The sequence below is a fragment of the Antechinus flavipes genome, chromosome 6, assembly GCF_016432865.1.
Source record: "Antechinus flavipes isolate AdamAnt ecotype Samford, QLD, Australia chromosome 6, AdamAnt_v2, whole genome shotgun sequence".
Classification (NCBI taxonomy): domain Eukaryota; kingdom Metazoa; phylum Chordata; class Mammalia; order Dasyuromorphia; family Dasyuridae; genus Antechinus; species Antechinus flavipes.
This window is the reverse complement of record NC_067403.1, coordinates 218,557,752-218,572,913: the sequence shown is the minus strand read 5'-3', so window position 1 is coordinate 218,572,913 and position 15,162 is coordinate 218,557,752.

Genomic DNA, 15,162 nt, shown 5'->3' with positions numbered 1-15,162 from the left:
AAGTTGCCTTTAAAAGCCATTAATCAAACAGAATTTTAAAGAACTTATATCAAAATGTGAATCTGCCTGATAAAGTAAACCCTAATTCATAAGAAGCCTTTGCCTTCTCTTTTATAAATAAAGGTTGAAACAAAATTTGTGCTAGACTTAAAACATACTATAGTTAAGTTAATTTATTTTTTATATTACATATTGATATGAAAGTATTTTTAGTATCCTGATTTAAAGAAAGAATACATATATACATATATGTGTATATGTATACATGCCCACATATATGTGTATCAGAACCATCAGGGAAATCATTTTCATTTATAAACATCCAGGTGCAATGGAATCGGTAATTTTGGATCATAGAGCTAGAATGGAAGGAGCCTTAGAGGTCATTTAACACAACTGTCACATTTCAACAATAAGGAAACTAAAGCCTAGACGGGTTAAGTAACTAGCCCAATGTCACACACGTGAAAATGGAGAGAGTTGGGATTTTAATCCAGATTCACTGTTTCTAAATTGTGTGCTTTCCCCCTTCCCCCATTGTTTGTTCCATCATTCAAAATAATCATAAAAAAAAAAAAACTTCTGAGAAGAAACCTCTACATATTTTGTCTCTGTTGTGATTTAAATGTCTAAATGTCAAATTATTTACCACTTGTGCCCTGACCATTTGTATTAGAAGCGCCCTTACTGGACATTTTCAGCTCCATGGTGTACTATGAACACGTCAAATCCTATTTGCTAACTTGGGGACATGATAGTCAATGGATTCATCCTCTGCTTGAATAAGGCTGCAAGATTTCATAAACACACTATTCCGCGTTGGACAGATGACCTAGTTCATCAACAACTTGTTGATTTTGAAGGCTTGCTAGCCCCCAACAAACAAGTTTAACCAAAGCCTCAGAGAAACCACTACCGGCTAATATCAAGCCATCCAGGATGTCAGTAAGTGCCCTCTACAATGAAAATGAAATCCTTAATCTGCCTTGTGGTAGAAATCACTGTCAGAGACCCCAGGGGTATCCCCCCAGAGAAGGCAATTGTCACATGTATGTCCTGAATTCTCAGTCTTCTACTAATCTCAGTCCCTTACCTTCTATTAAGCGGTCAAAGCAGAAGAAGCCATGTTGGAGATGACCACCACCTCCAACCTTGCAGTCAGGGGAGAGCATTCCTTGGAAAGGAATTCATTGACTGGTTGCGAAGGCCAGACTGGGCAAAGCCAGTAGCGAGGAAGCCAAAGGCGGGTCAACTGGGAAAACCGCTCAACTCTAAGGCTTTAAGAGAGGACGACCAACTTGACCTGAGCTAATCTCAGGGGAGACACTTGGGGAGGGGACGGAAGGTGCGCTTCCTCTCCCCTACTGGCGCTCCCAGCTCTGGGCCTCAGCAGTAGGACACCAAATGCTGCCTCGGGCAGAGTGGTCAGATGCAGATCCTATTTCAGTTACACAAGAGTTCCCATACATCATTGAGCTGAGATTGCTAGGGCTCCCTCTCCCCTCTTCCCAGACAAAATACTACAGGATAGAGACAAGAAGGGCCAGAGATGCAGAAAGAAACACAGGCGGAGGGGAGGCAAAGAGAAGGTAGGGGGCCAGTGCAGGGGGTGAGGAAAGATGACTATGGTTTCTAAGACCTTCGAGCGAAAGAAGGGTAGTATGGGCTAAAGTTCGATTCTGTCTCCTGGCGAAAAGAACATTTCCGAACCTGTTCCCTTTTTTTGCCCTCTGCCACCCAGGCAAATCTACTTAGTCATACTTAGGAAACGCTCCCGAGGGCTTTGAACACGTTTGAGTAGCCAGAGAAACAAATGCCCACGGAGGTGAGTTGAAGGTTTAATTTAAAACCATCGCTTTTCCATAAGCTTTATCAGGTTTAGAAGCGAGCAACATTTGTTGTTGTTATTGTTTTTAACCTGGCCTGAAAAGGCTAGATTCTGGTTAGCTCATCAGCTGCGAACAAGATTGCCACAGGGCTCCCTCCCATCATTATTACCTCTATCTATCATTGTTCTATTCCTCGGTTCTAGGGGGGAAAAAAAGTCAAGACCCGACTCACTAAAAGCCTCCCGCCCTGCCCGTAGTCTGTATAATCAGGACACCAATTAGGCACTTTCCCTCCTCTCCCTGGTTGGCTAGAACTGCATGAGCACTTTTTTTCCGCGCTGCAGACATTTGTCGCAGTCTTTGACTGCCGTGTGTGTGCTGGAAACCTTTCGCTGTTTGCAGCAATTCAGCAAATCATCCCTAGCTCCCGAGGCTCATGGGTCCGCCACTCTCCCTTTAGCAGCTCAAAATCTCCCCTATTGCTTCAGCTAGACTCGGGACCCACGTACTTCTGCTTCCTCTCCTTTCTTTATTTGCTTTTTAGAGAAAACGCCATCAAAAACTCAGTTCCCCCCCTCCCTCCCAAACAGGCTCTCCTACTCCTGTAAACCTCCTCCTCCTCCTCCCAAATATCCGCATTGCTGCTACTGCGGTTGCTGCGCTGGGGAGAAAGCCGCGTGCGCGCCCCCGGCCACTTAGCTGCGGGCATTTCTCACCCTAGCGTCTCTGAGCTGTGCTAGCTGCTGCTGCTTCTGCTCGTGGAAGGCAGCCTGGCTCTATCGTGCCCCGCTCCGGGGGTCTGAGATCGCCTCCTCTGGAAGTCCGTCCCGCAGGTCTCTCCTTACCCCACCACCAGCAGCAGCAGCTCTGATTCCAGCAGGCGCAGAATCTCTCTTCATACTTCTCTGGGCGCTCGGCTTGGTGATGTTTGGGAAAACGATTTCCACCTCCCCCCCCCAACCACCACCACCCCCTTGCCAGAAACAGATTTCCTACATTTCATCAGTCCACATAGACTGAACGGAAGTAAAATGCTTACTTTTTCTGCTGGACGGCAAACGCAATTGACACTGATTTACCCTTGAAATGCTGAGATATTATATTACAAGCCCTTGGCAGCAACTCCGAAGTCAGGTCCAAGCTCCCCGCTCCCCCCCCCCAAATCCCCCAAACACTGACCTAAGGAAGACCAAAAAAAAAAAGTATTTAACTTCTATGTTTTCACAAAGTAAATGGCTTTAGCATAATATTAAAACTGGATGCTGAAACAGTTTTGGCTTTTTTAGCCAGCGGTTTTACAATTCCAGGGTCATATGTGTCTCATTATGTTCTCTAGTAACTTTTTTTTAAAGACCCTCTTCGTTCTAAAGTGAACAACACACTTTCTTAAAATGTGATTCTTTTAATTGAAATTGCCAGGTTTTAGAAGAGGTTCAAGCTCACTGCTGTTTGACTTTGAGAAAAGAAATATTACCTCACCTTGCCTCCACTCAGCAAACCTGCTTTATGCTGGACAGCACAGACAATTTTCCCCAACTGTTGTTTATTAGGAGGCTATATTCTGGAAGGAGAGGAGTCCTGTTCTGAATTGCAGAGGTTGCAGAGGTAGAAGAACAGATGTTCCCTTTCCCATTTCACCTCACATGTGTATGAGAACCCTTCACTTGTTGAGTTTACTCACATATCACATTATCACTTTCCATTTGGCATATTTCGAAAGAGGTACACTTTGGAGGGAAAAGGTTTGGGGTTTTTTTTTCCTTTCTTTTAACTTAATCATGTTCTCTTACCTCTAATTCATCTATGCGACGAAGGGGGCATAATTATTGCCATTGAATATGCTTCCCTTGAAAATCAACGGGAACTAAAAACTCGGGACTACACTAAGCTGAAAGTGGAGAATTAAGATAGATATTATAAAATAGAAAAGAAGAAATTATTCTGATTGAAAGATATCATTCGATTGCAAGTAGTCATTTTGTTCTAAATAACCTAGAACTTTATGATATGTTCATGCCAAAAATAAGTATCAGGAGAGCAAAGGGAGGGAGCATTTTGGGCACTTTGTTCAATGAGTTTTCTTTTTTTTTTTTTTAATTCTGAGTTCTACTGAATAAAATACTGATACATTTTTTGGACACAATTATTTATTCTTAAAACTCTCCCCACCTCCCCACCCCTCAAGGGAAAAAACAGCTCCACCTATGATTTCCAGGGTTTTAAGTTTTTAGAACATCAGAAAACTCTTACAAAACAGTGTTCTGATGAGATGGTGTAAATGAATCTGAAACATAACTCTTCGATTTTTCTTAGAAGTCATAGAGATTTAACAGTTACAGACAAAGGACCCTAACAAAGGAACTTAAATTTTCCATATATTTACTCTTTTATTGAAGCTTTTTATTATCAAAACATATACATGGATAATTTTTCAACATTGAACCTGGCAAGACCTTGTGTTCCAAATTTCCACTCTTTCATAGTATGTCCCATTGTTTTCTCATGTTTCTGAGAATTCTCACAAAATCCACCTTTCTTCCTAAATTCTCTATTTGTTAAGGACATGACCAATCTCCCAATCAGTGAGGTTCTATTTTGTAAAATAGAAGTCATCCTTGACTCTTTACTTTTCTTCCCCATGTCCAATAAATCGGGAGTTCTAGATCCACAACATTTTACATTTGTTCCCAAATGTATTCTCAGAGGAACCATCTTGGATTGTATCTGCATGCCTCTGACTTGGACTATTATAATATCTTCCTCTTTGGTCACTTGCCTCAAATCTCTCTCTCCTATCCATCTTCCACATAGCTACTAAATTGATATCTTTAAAGCATAGATTGCATCACTCACCTGCTCAAAATGCTCCCATGAATTCCTCTTATCTCTAAGATCAAAGAGAAAAGTTTTTTTTTGGCATTCAAACTAATTTAAAAGCCTATTTTCCAGGTTAATTACACATTTTTCTCCTCATTCTATACAGTAATCCCACTGGTAATCTCCATCACTAGAAAGGAAAAGCACCAACAATTAATTTTAAATGAGAGGGTTAGAATGGATAAGATGAGTTATTCTCTAAGGCCCAAATACTTTGCTTTTCATCCCCTTGATCTTTATCAGATATTAATTTGAGTGTTCATAAAAATGCACCATAAAATGTCTTGATGTCCTTAAAGTTGTTAGACATCCTTTGCATTTAAAGATCTTACAATTGGTCCCTAACCTGACACATATATAGTACATATACACATATGTACTATATATAGGTGTGTTTGTATATACATGTAGATAGATCATATTACTCAATCATATCTGAAAATAAAGTGAGAGAAGCTACAATATTTGTCTATGTCACCTACAAAACTTTTTTCCCGGGGAGAAAAAGAAACCAATACAGAACACAGAAAGATAGCAATTATTATTCTCCTTTAGTTTTCTAGTGGGCTAGTTAGTTCTGTTAAGTGGATCTTGGACTTATATTATGAAGAACAGCAGAATTCTATATGATCTGTAATCTGTGATCATTCCATGCCCTTTATGTTACATTTATTATTTACCTTTGGGCTTAAAGGTAATGATGATGATGATGATGATGATGAAGAAGAAGAAGAAGAAGGAAAAAAAAAAAACAAAGAAGATAAGCCTCTAGCTCTCTCTGAACCCTCCATTCTACCCTACTGAATCCTGGCTTCTCAATTTCCCAAAAGTCTCTAGTTGGCTTGTGGGAGCTCCTTATATATGATATCTTAAAGATGTGAACTCAAAGGTTGACTCCTCCTCCAAGAGTGGGATTATGGGAACTGTGACTTGTGAATCCCCTCCATTGAACTTGTGAATCTCCTGGACTTGTGAATCTCCCAAAGTGCCTATGAATTCCAGTGACTTAGCACCTTGTAAGAATCCTAACAGGATGATGATGATGTAAAGAAAAGACAATAGTAAAACAGATCCCTTTTCTGGGAATCTCAGGGAATTCACTATTACAACAAATGGATGAGAGCTCCACAACAAATAAGAGAGCATGATGTCTGTAAACTGACTAATAGACTAAAAGAGATACTTCCTCCTGTTATCCTTGATAGAAATACTTTCTATTCACCATGTGAGGAATGAGGGCAATTGGCAGCTGCCTTTAGATGGACTTGCTAACCACCATTCACAGTACTATGAGTAAATGGCAATCACTATTGGAATAATTCAGGCTTCCATGAGATAGATCAGAGCAGCCAGAATTGTTACTGATAGGCCAAAAAGCTATCAGCTAGTGGCTATGATTAAAAATTCCAGAATGATCCAAATTCTCAAAGAGACTTAAAATATAAGAACTCTTAAATATCCCCAGATTTCCAGCTGTTAAAAATCCCACTTGGTAATTAGCAACTGGAAAATAAATTCTCTCTCTTTCTACTTACCTTACTTTTTCCTGCTACATTCCATGACATTGAGATGGAATCTGAGAAAGGCTCCTGGTTCCTTAATCCTTTCTTCAACCTTCAGACATGTGTAGTTCAAGAATTTTTTTAAACTATGCTAAAATATATGGAAAGACAACAAGGTATTCAAAGATGGCTGGATAAGCATATAAATGTGCTTAATTATTTTCTTTCCATTTTTCTAAATCCAATAAACTATATAAGCATAGTGTGTTAAACATTGGAATCTTCAATGACTAGAGATACAAGAAAGACCTAATATGAAACCGGGCTATAGAGCTAGAAAGTTCACATTTTTGTTATTTTGAGTAATATTTCTGGCTTTGGAACCTCACAGGTGTAGATTTAGACTACATAGCTCTGCCCTAACACATTATGCTGCAGATTTGGGGAACACCTTCAAAGTAAGGAGTTCCAAAGTCCTCTGGTGGCTAGAGAAGTTACTGCATCATTGTGAGAGAATATCCCATGCATGAACCAGATAGGAACTGAGGTATTGGGTGAGCTGGTGGTTTAAGGAAAGCCTCATTTGATAGGCAATTCAAATATTATTCTCTCATTCGATAGATGATAAAATAATGTACTGCCTCTTTGTAAATTTAAGGAAATCAATACCCAAGCCAATTTAGGCAGTTTCTCCCCAGAAGATCATAACTACTATGACCTAAGCAATATATCTAAGACATACAGATATTATTGATATACTTCTGGGAAAATCACCGAACCTTACACCAGGCCTCATTTCTAAAATGAAAAACTAGATGGCCTCTAAATTCAAGTCAAAACCTTTGATTTTATGATTATCACATCCTACATATAAAATTAGTCTAATTATTTTATAGTCACATGTAATATTATTAAATTAAAAGATAATTCAGAAAGAAATCTTCTCTGAAAAATTTTAAAAGTATTATCAGTTCAATAATGTGTCTTAAAGTCAATTATCTTTTTTATTGTTAGTCCAGGACTTCTTAAACTTTTTCCACTCTCAATTACTTTTTGTCTGAGAAATTTTTACACAACCCTGGGCATAGTATTGTTAAATGGGTATATAAATCAAAAATTTACTGATAACAAATCATAATTTTGTGACCCTCATATTCAGTTATGTCATTCTATATGGGGTCATAACACATAGTTTAAGAAGTTTTACTTTAATTAATACTGAATATTGCACATGGCAGAATATTTGGCTGAATCTAATGAGGTAAAATTTAATTAAAACAAATATCAAAGTCTTATATCTAGATTAAAAAAAAACAAAAACAAAAAAAACAAAACCCTTTACAAAGAGAAGCCCGAAGAGGCAGACATAGAAAGCAGCTGATGTGAAAAAAAGATCTGAGATTTTATTGAACTCTAATCAGACCAGTGATACAGTACACAGTGTGCTGGGCCTGGTGTGAGGATGATCTGAGTTCAAATTCTACTTCAGACATTCACTAGCTATGTGATCTTGGGTGAATCATTTAATTGCCATCAGGCCCAGTTTCCTCATCTGTAAAATTTTGATGCTCATAGTAGCACCTACTTTGCAGGGTTGTTATAAAGATTAAATGAAATATTTTCAAAATACTTTGAAAACTTTAAAGCACTGTATAAATGTTTTCATATTAGTATTCATCAATTTATCCACATTCATTTTTATATAATAGTAATTATTATTTATTCATTAATATCATATTACTTTGACTTACTCTGAGTCACCAAATGGCCCAGCAGTAAAAAAGAAAAAATAATAATTCAATATTAGGCTGCATGAAAAGAAGCACAGTTTCCAGGATCAGTGATCTTAGTCTCACCTGACTAGATCATGTCTGAATATTGTCTTCAGTCCCATATCACACACTTTAATAAGGACACTGACAAAATGGAAAGCATGAAAAGGACAGTTAGGATGGGAAGATTCCAGGAGATCACACCATATGAAGACAAAGTGAAGGGACAAGGATTATTCAGCCTAGAGAAGAAAATCCTTAGGGGATCTTAATAACTACCTATTGGAAGGATTATTGTGGGGGAAAGGAACTAGATGCTTCCTGCCTGACACTACAGCATAGAACAAGGAACAGTCAAGGGAAGTTTCAGAAAGGAAGATATAGGTTTACCCAAAGGTATGCTGCCATTTGTAAGGGAGTTGGAGTGACAGAACTTCCCAAAGGTTGAAGTTATTCCAAAATTGAATGTGCTTTTTCAAGAGGCAGTGGATATTTCTACAAGTGAAGATTAAATGACCCCTTGCCTAGAATGCAGAAAAAAAGAATTAAAAAACAGGTATAGATTGAAGCAGGTCCCTTTCAATTACAAATATTATACGATAATAGGACAGATACTTTCCCCCTACTGTGCAAAGGCCGTATTTATGCAAAATTTCCCTAATGTATAAGCATGTGTCTTCCATCTGTTCTGCAGAGACGAGATTAAAATCACTCCATGAAACATGCTATCTTTCTGGCACACATCTAAATTCCTTTGTAATATTTACTACTTTATGAATTCAGTTATCTAAGTTGACTTTCATTCATTCTTTTCTTTCATTAATCATTTTATTTCTCTCTAAATTCTATTTAAAATACCTCAAATTACCTGAATCTGAGATGTCCCAATTGAATACCAATGTAGTGAACACTATGTAGAAGTTACTCACTGATAAACATGTTATTGTTAATAATTTGCTTTTCCCTTGGGTCTTAGCTGCTTTGGACCCAAACATAGATATATGAATTTAAAGGGCAGTTACATTCCTGCCTGACCCATAAAAACTTATTTGATCCCAAATAATTCTGAAATACTATATATTTACAATAATAATATCTTGAACATTTGTCAACATTTAACATAAATGCTGACTGAGTGGAACTGAATTAGAACATGGATCTCTAGGGATATCTGTAATTGAATAAAACAAAAATGCAAGAAGTAAAGAAAAAAGAAGAAAACCAGAAGGGGATATCTCTGCCAAAGGAGTCTAGTCTGAACATAATGAGCAGAGGATATAGAGTATCATAAGTTTCCAACTAGAATAGTCCATAGAGATCATTTAGTCTAAGATCCCTTATTTCATAGGGTAAGTAACTATAGTAAGTAAATAATATTTCAAAATCACATAAGCAGTGTCAAAATTGGTTCTCTAGCTACAATTGTGGGTCAATGGTGCAAAGAAAATTATGCCTATTTTAAGATGAGGAAAGAGGATCAAGGTTGTTAACTGATACTGAGCCATACCACTGGTATGTGTAAAAGTTGGGGCTCAAACATAATCTTCCAATTCTAAAATCAATGATATTTCACTATTCCCTTTCTCTAACAAGTAAAAGCTTTCTACAAATTCCAATATCCAAAGCTTAACACATTTTACAAAAACCTTGTAAATCTACTCAGCCACAATTAGGATAATGGTTATATCTCTCATTTGATTAAAGTAATGGAATTTTTCCTGGTCCCCATTTTTATATGAAATGGATGGATAACCTGCAAGACTAGAGATGGAGAAGATTCAGATTAGGATGAACCAATGCTACTGAGGACACTCCAGAACACATGGGAGACTGTAATTCTAGAAGCCACAAATACCCCATGGAGAGCTGTCACTAAGTCAATTAAACTCCCTTACCCCTGTCCTACCCCATCTAATGTAAAGTAATTCTTTCAGTAGAAAGATAGAAAGTAATGATTGCATGTTGTTTTATGGAAGAGATAGCGCCTGTATGTCTCTGTGACAAAATCATTTTAAAACATTAGAGTTGGGCCAGCTAGATGGCACAGAGGACAGAACATCAGCCCTGAACTGCATTCTTAAATGCAATTTCCTCATCTGAAAGCTTTTATAAAAATGGATTTTTCCATTTTATTTTTAAAGAAATATTCTAAGAAAATAAGATATTACTCCACATGAAAACAGTTCCAGGGACATTTATGTTAGAAGTAGTTTGTAAAATGTAAGCAAACTGCTCTCCGTGCTAATGGAATCTGAGTTGATTTAAGCCAGATTTCTGATGAGAATAATCATGAACACTCAGTCTTAAAATTAGAGAAAGGAGAAAAGAGGCAACAATTTAAATGCAAGCAGGTTAGAAATATCTGATTTGAGTGAAAAGATTTATTAGTGTGTTCACCCTACCATTAGTTGCAGTCTCTTTCTTTTTGTTTTATCAACTGTGTGCAGGAGAGAGCATAAAGGCAAATCAGAGGAGACATGGCACAAATCTTTTACAGAGCAGGAACATAGAAACTTCAAACTGATACTGTTGCCTTAAATAATCTCTAATAGTTTATTTGTTTTTTGTTGTTAGGGTTTTTTTTGGGTTTTTTTTGTTTTGTTTTGTTTTGGTTTTTTTTGAGAGGCAATTGGGATTAAGTGACTTGTCCAGGTTCACACAGCTAATAATTGTTAGGTATCTGAGTGTAGATTTGAATTCAGGTCCTCCTGATTGCAAGGTGTGTTCACTATCAACTGCAAAATGCAGCTGCCCTTTCTCTACTAGTTTCAACAGAGTGAACAGATTGTCCGTGCATATGATGCAGAGAAGCCACTGGCAGTCAAGGAAAGTCATATTAAGGACCACTAGATTCTAAATTGACCTAAATTCCAAAATCCATTGTTGATGTCTGGGAGGCCTTGACTACAAGAAAGAATTCAAGGTGAGTTAGAAAGCAGAGTTTTAATAAAAATCTGAGAAAAGACCAGAGTTAAATCAAGAATTGATTGAGACAATTGAGGATTATGGAACAAGTTAACAATGTAAGCATTTATTTCATTAAAAATGTTACCTCTGACAGAATTGTGTGATGTTCAACTATGATAAATTTGGTTCTTCTCATTGTGCAGTGTTCAACTTGGTTCTTCTCAGCAGTTCAGTGATCCAAGACAATAAATAAACTTTGGATGAAAAATGTCATCCGCATCCAGAAAGAACTATAGAGACAGAACATAGATAAACACATACTATTTCCACCTTCTTTTTCTTCTGATTTTTAATTGGCTTTTCCCTTTTTTTTTTCTGATTTTTCTCTTCCAAGATCATTCATATAGAAATATGTGAAAATGAATGTATATGTATAACCTAAAAAATTGTTTTACATGTAACTAGGGGAAAGAATAATAAATAAATACAAACAAAATAAACATAAAACATAAAGATTAAAAATATAAACAAAAATAAAACAAATAAATAAATAATGAATGTTTTGAAATATAAATAAACAAGCAAATAAATGAATGAATAAATAAATAAAGATTGCTTCTAAATATTGGGTTTAGTGAGCCAAAGAGATATAATTTGAGCCATTACCCCTGGACTTGAATGTGGTCTATGAAAGCCTAGAGGTAGAGAAATTAGGATCGAGATGGTAGTTGCAATGAACAAGATCTCTGTTCTAGAGCTGTAGGAGACCATACTACATTTTTAAACGCCTTTTGGAAAATAAATAAATGGATGAATGAATGAAGAAAAAGAAAAACAACCAAAAAACAGAAAAATAAAAAAAATAAATAGCATTTTGGAAGATATCACATTTAATCAGACATTTCCTCTGACATACTTAATTGGATCTATTAGTTTAGCTTACTAATTCAGGAGTTTCTTTTGCTGATGCAGATCACAATCTATCCATGCTTTCCCATTTTGTGCAACATTGGTCCATGTTGTCCCAAAACTTCAACACAAAGGGTCCACCCAGTGTCTCAGTACTGCCCTATCATTCTTTACTCTTGTCACAAAATCAAGTCATCCCTTTTCTCTTCTTATCAAACAATTATTTGACATTGTCTTTTACTCCTTTTCTTTTCTCGAGTTCCTCACTGGTGATATATTTTAGTCATGTCATCTCCTCTTTCTCTCCTTTCTCTTCCTCCTTCATTCTGCTCTGGAATGTACTCATTCTTAATTTTTTGGAAACAATTATAATTTGGGTCTCACTGACTTATAGCAATATTTATAGAACATTAGTATTGAAAACATGGCTCTTTGATTTCATAAGAAGTTTATAGTATGTAAAAGACCCTTGGAATTTTCTGAAGCCAACTTAGTCTGTTGTTTTTCACCTCTTTAATTCTGAACTCAATTTGTTGGCCATCTGTAATGTATATTCCAGCTATACATGTGGCTGGTAAAGTTCTACAGTGTCCACCCAAATGCACATTAAAATCTAGGCAATAGATATTCTTCTTAAATTGGATATTCCCCTTGCTTTTCTGAGGTGTAGTTATTTACCTTTATTAGCAGGGATGTTACCATGCTTATAAATGGTGACTAAATTTAATAAACTTAATTACTAAAATAAAATAATTACAAATCTGTAATTTTACTTAAGTTGTATTGGTATTTCTTTGTTTTTTATATCATCTGAGATTAGTCTAGTCTGTGGAAGTCCAGAGCTGGATGAACAAGGTTATAGATGCCATAAGCAAAGGTGCCAAAATATCTATTGTAAAGCTATGAGGCAATACTGTATCTTTAGGTATATTTTCCTCTTTCCTCACCTTTACAGAATCATCTCTAAAATTAAAAAAAGAATAAAAAATGTTTAACAAAACTAACCAACACATTAAAATAAAAAGTTCAACAGCTGCCCCATCACTGTGAAGAAGCATGGGAAAGTGACTGTTCCTATTTCTTCTTTGGACAAACTTTGATCATTATACTTTAACAGGATTAAGTTTTGATTGTTTTGTTTCCAGTTACAGGATTGTTGTAAACTTGCAGATTATTTAAAAATCCCTGTCTCCTCACACATTTTTTCCCTTTACATATTTCTTTCCACCTATGTATCAAGAGAATAATCAAGAAGAATGTTTCTTCCACCTCATTTCTTCCCCATATTACTTATTTCCTGCCAATTGTGGACTCACTAAATAGAATATACTTTGCCTTTCCCAGGATAGAGAAAGCATTAAATTAAAGTCACATTCATTTTCTGGCCACATTCACAAACTAGATTAAGCCAGAGCAGCTGCTTCTTACTTCTTTCCATAGACAATGGCTAAGTCCCTCAAAAGGCTATATATAAGTGGCATTTTTTGACATTCAAACTTGCTTAAAGCAACATTGACGTATAAAGTTTTGATCAAGGGGAACTTGATAAATTTATTAAGAAGTTGAAGTCTAGTGTGAATTATGTTTGTGTCTTTCTAGGAGAACAGAGGAGATCCTAGTTCTAGGTATTTAATCTATTCATAGATAAATGATGCAGAATGATTAGGTCTGAGTGATTAGTGATGAATTGATTAATTCTGGCTATTGTAAATCAAAGTCATTGCTTTGATCTGAGCCTATGAAATGGGATCAGTAAGGCAGGCAGAGAGAGAGACAGACAGACAGACACACACACACACATACACACAAATACACACACACCGAGAGAGAGAGAGATACACAGAGAGCAACTAAACTGAAAAGAGAGTTTTGTCTTAAAATATAATATAACCCTACCCCTTCACCCTCACTACCTACTGGGACTAGTCACAGTCACCCAGAGATGACTGTCTTGGGGAAGTAATCAGAGTCTCTCAGTCACTCAAAGGCAGCAATTAGAGGTAACGGTAAAATATCAAGAGGCCCTGTATCCCAAGCTTCTGATTTCAGTCATGGAGAGCATGAAAGGATACACTGATATATATATGCTCTCAACCACAAGGCCCCAGGAGAAAGAAATCACATTGGCAGTTGGTAGGAGTTACTAAACCTGAACTTTTTGGAAGTCTGCTAATATTTCCTGAACCCCCAGCCTTCTGGAAGATGATCAAGATTTCTTGGGCCAAGGATCACTCATGTGGTCCTCAAGCTAGAGGAACAGCAAGGGATTGAACCAATGATGCAATTGAATAGAAACAAACAAGAAAGCAAACAAATACAAGTAAAAGAGGATTGTTGCTCTTTAACAATACCAAATGTTTGTCTTTTCTGAGAAAGTTCAAGTCTTTAAGGTAGAACTCTAATCATGGAGATTTGTTTAAATGCCTAGGGAAAGACCAGGACCCACCAGAATGTATGAAAATGTCTCTCTAACAGCCTAAAGTTCAATTCTTTCTGAAGACAGTTGAAACCTCAGAGTGTTTCTATGAATCTAGAATAGTATTCAGGTCCCTGGGAGGAAGATGGAATTTGCTAGAGTAAGAGAAAAATTTTTATCAATTTTTTATAGGCCATGCTGATTTCTTTAAGTGTTTTCTTTTATCCCTCTGTGAGGGGAAAAATGGCCACCCACTATATATGTTTTTTGTTTTTTATTTTTTTACTTTTAGTGCTTACACAAACACCTGAGGTCTCTTTCCCAAAAAAATGTTTACAACCTTGAAATGTGCTATATTCTGAATGGAAACAAAATAAGCTAGAGATATGTGGTTTGGGTGGCAGTCTACTTCAGTTATTACCATAGATAATATCCAGTCTGTCAACCCAGAGCCTGGAGTAGTGGATTACAGATTTCAAAGGAAGATTCTCCTAAATCATAGAAACATTAGCTCCAAATTGTAATTCATTTGCCACAGATCATTGACATAACTCATTATTCTTAATGAGATTAGAACCCAATGCATCATAAAATCAGCTCAGGATGGTGATAGACTATCAGACCATCAATTATGCATTTGAGAATGAAAATATTAGGATTGAAATTAATATTTGTGTGGAAAAAACATAGCAAGTAATCACAGGTCAAGATAAGAAGAATAAATATCAGTAAGGATTCAATCAAGATTTTTCAATCTCTTTCCCCTCTTCCTAGCACTTTCTTTTTTTTTATTGATTATATAATAATAACAACCATTTATATAACACTTTAAGATCTGTAAGGTACTTTACAAATAGTAGCATAACAAAGCCTCAGAGAGGAGGTGCTATCATTCTCTTTTTATCATTGAGGAAACTGAGGCAGTAACTTGCTAAGATTCACATAGTTAA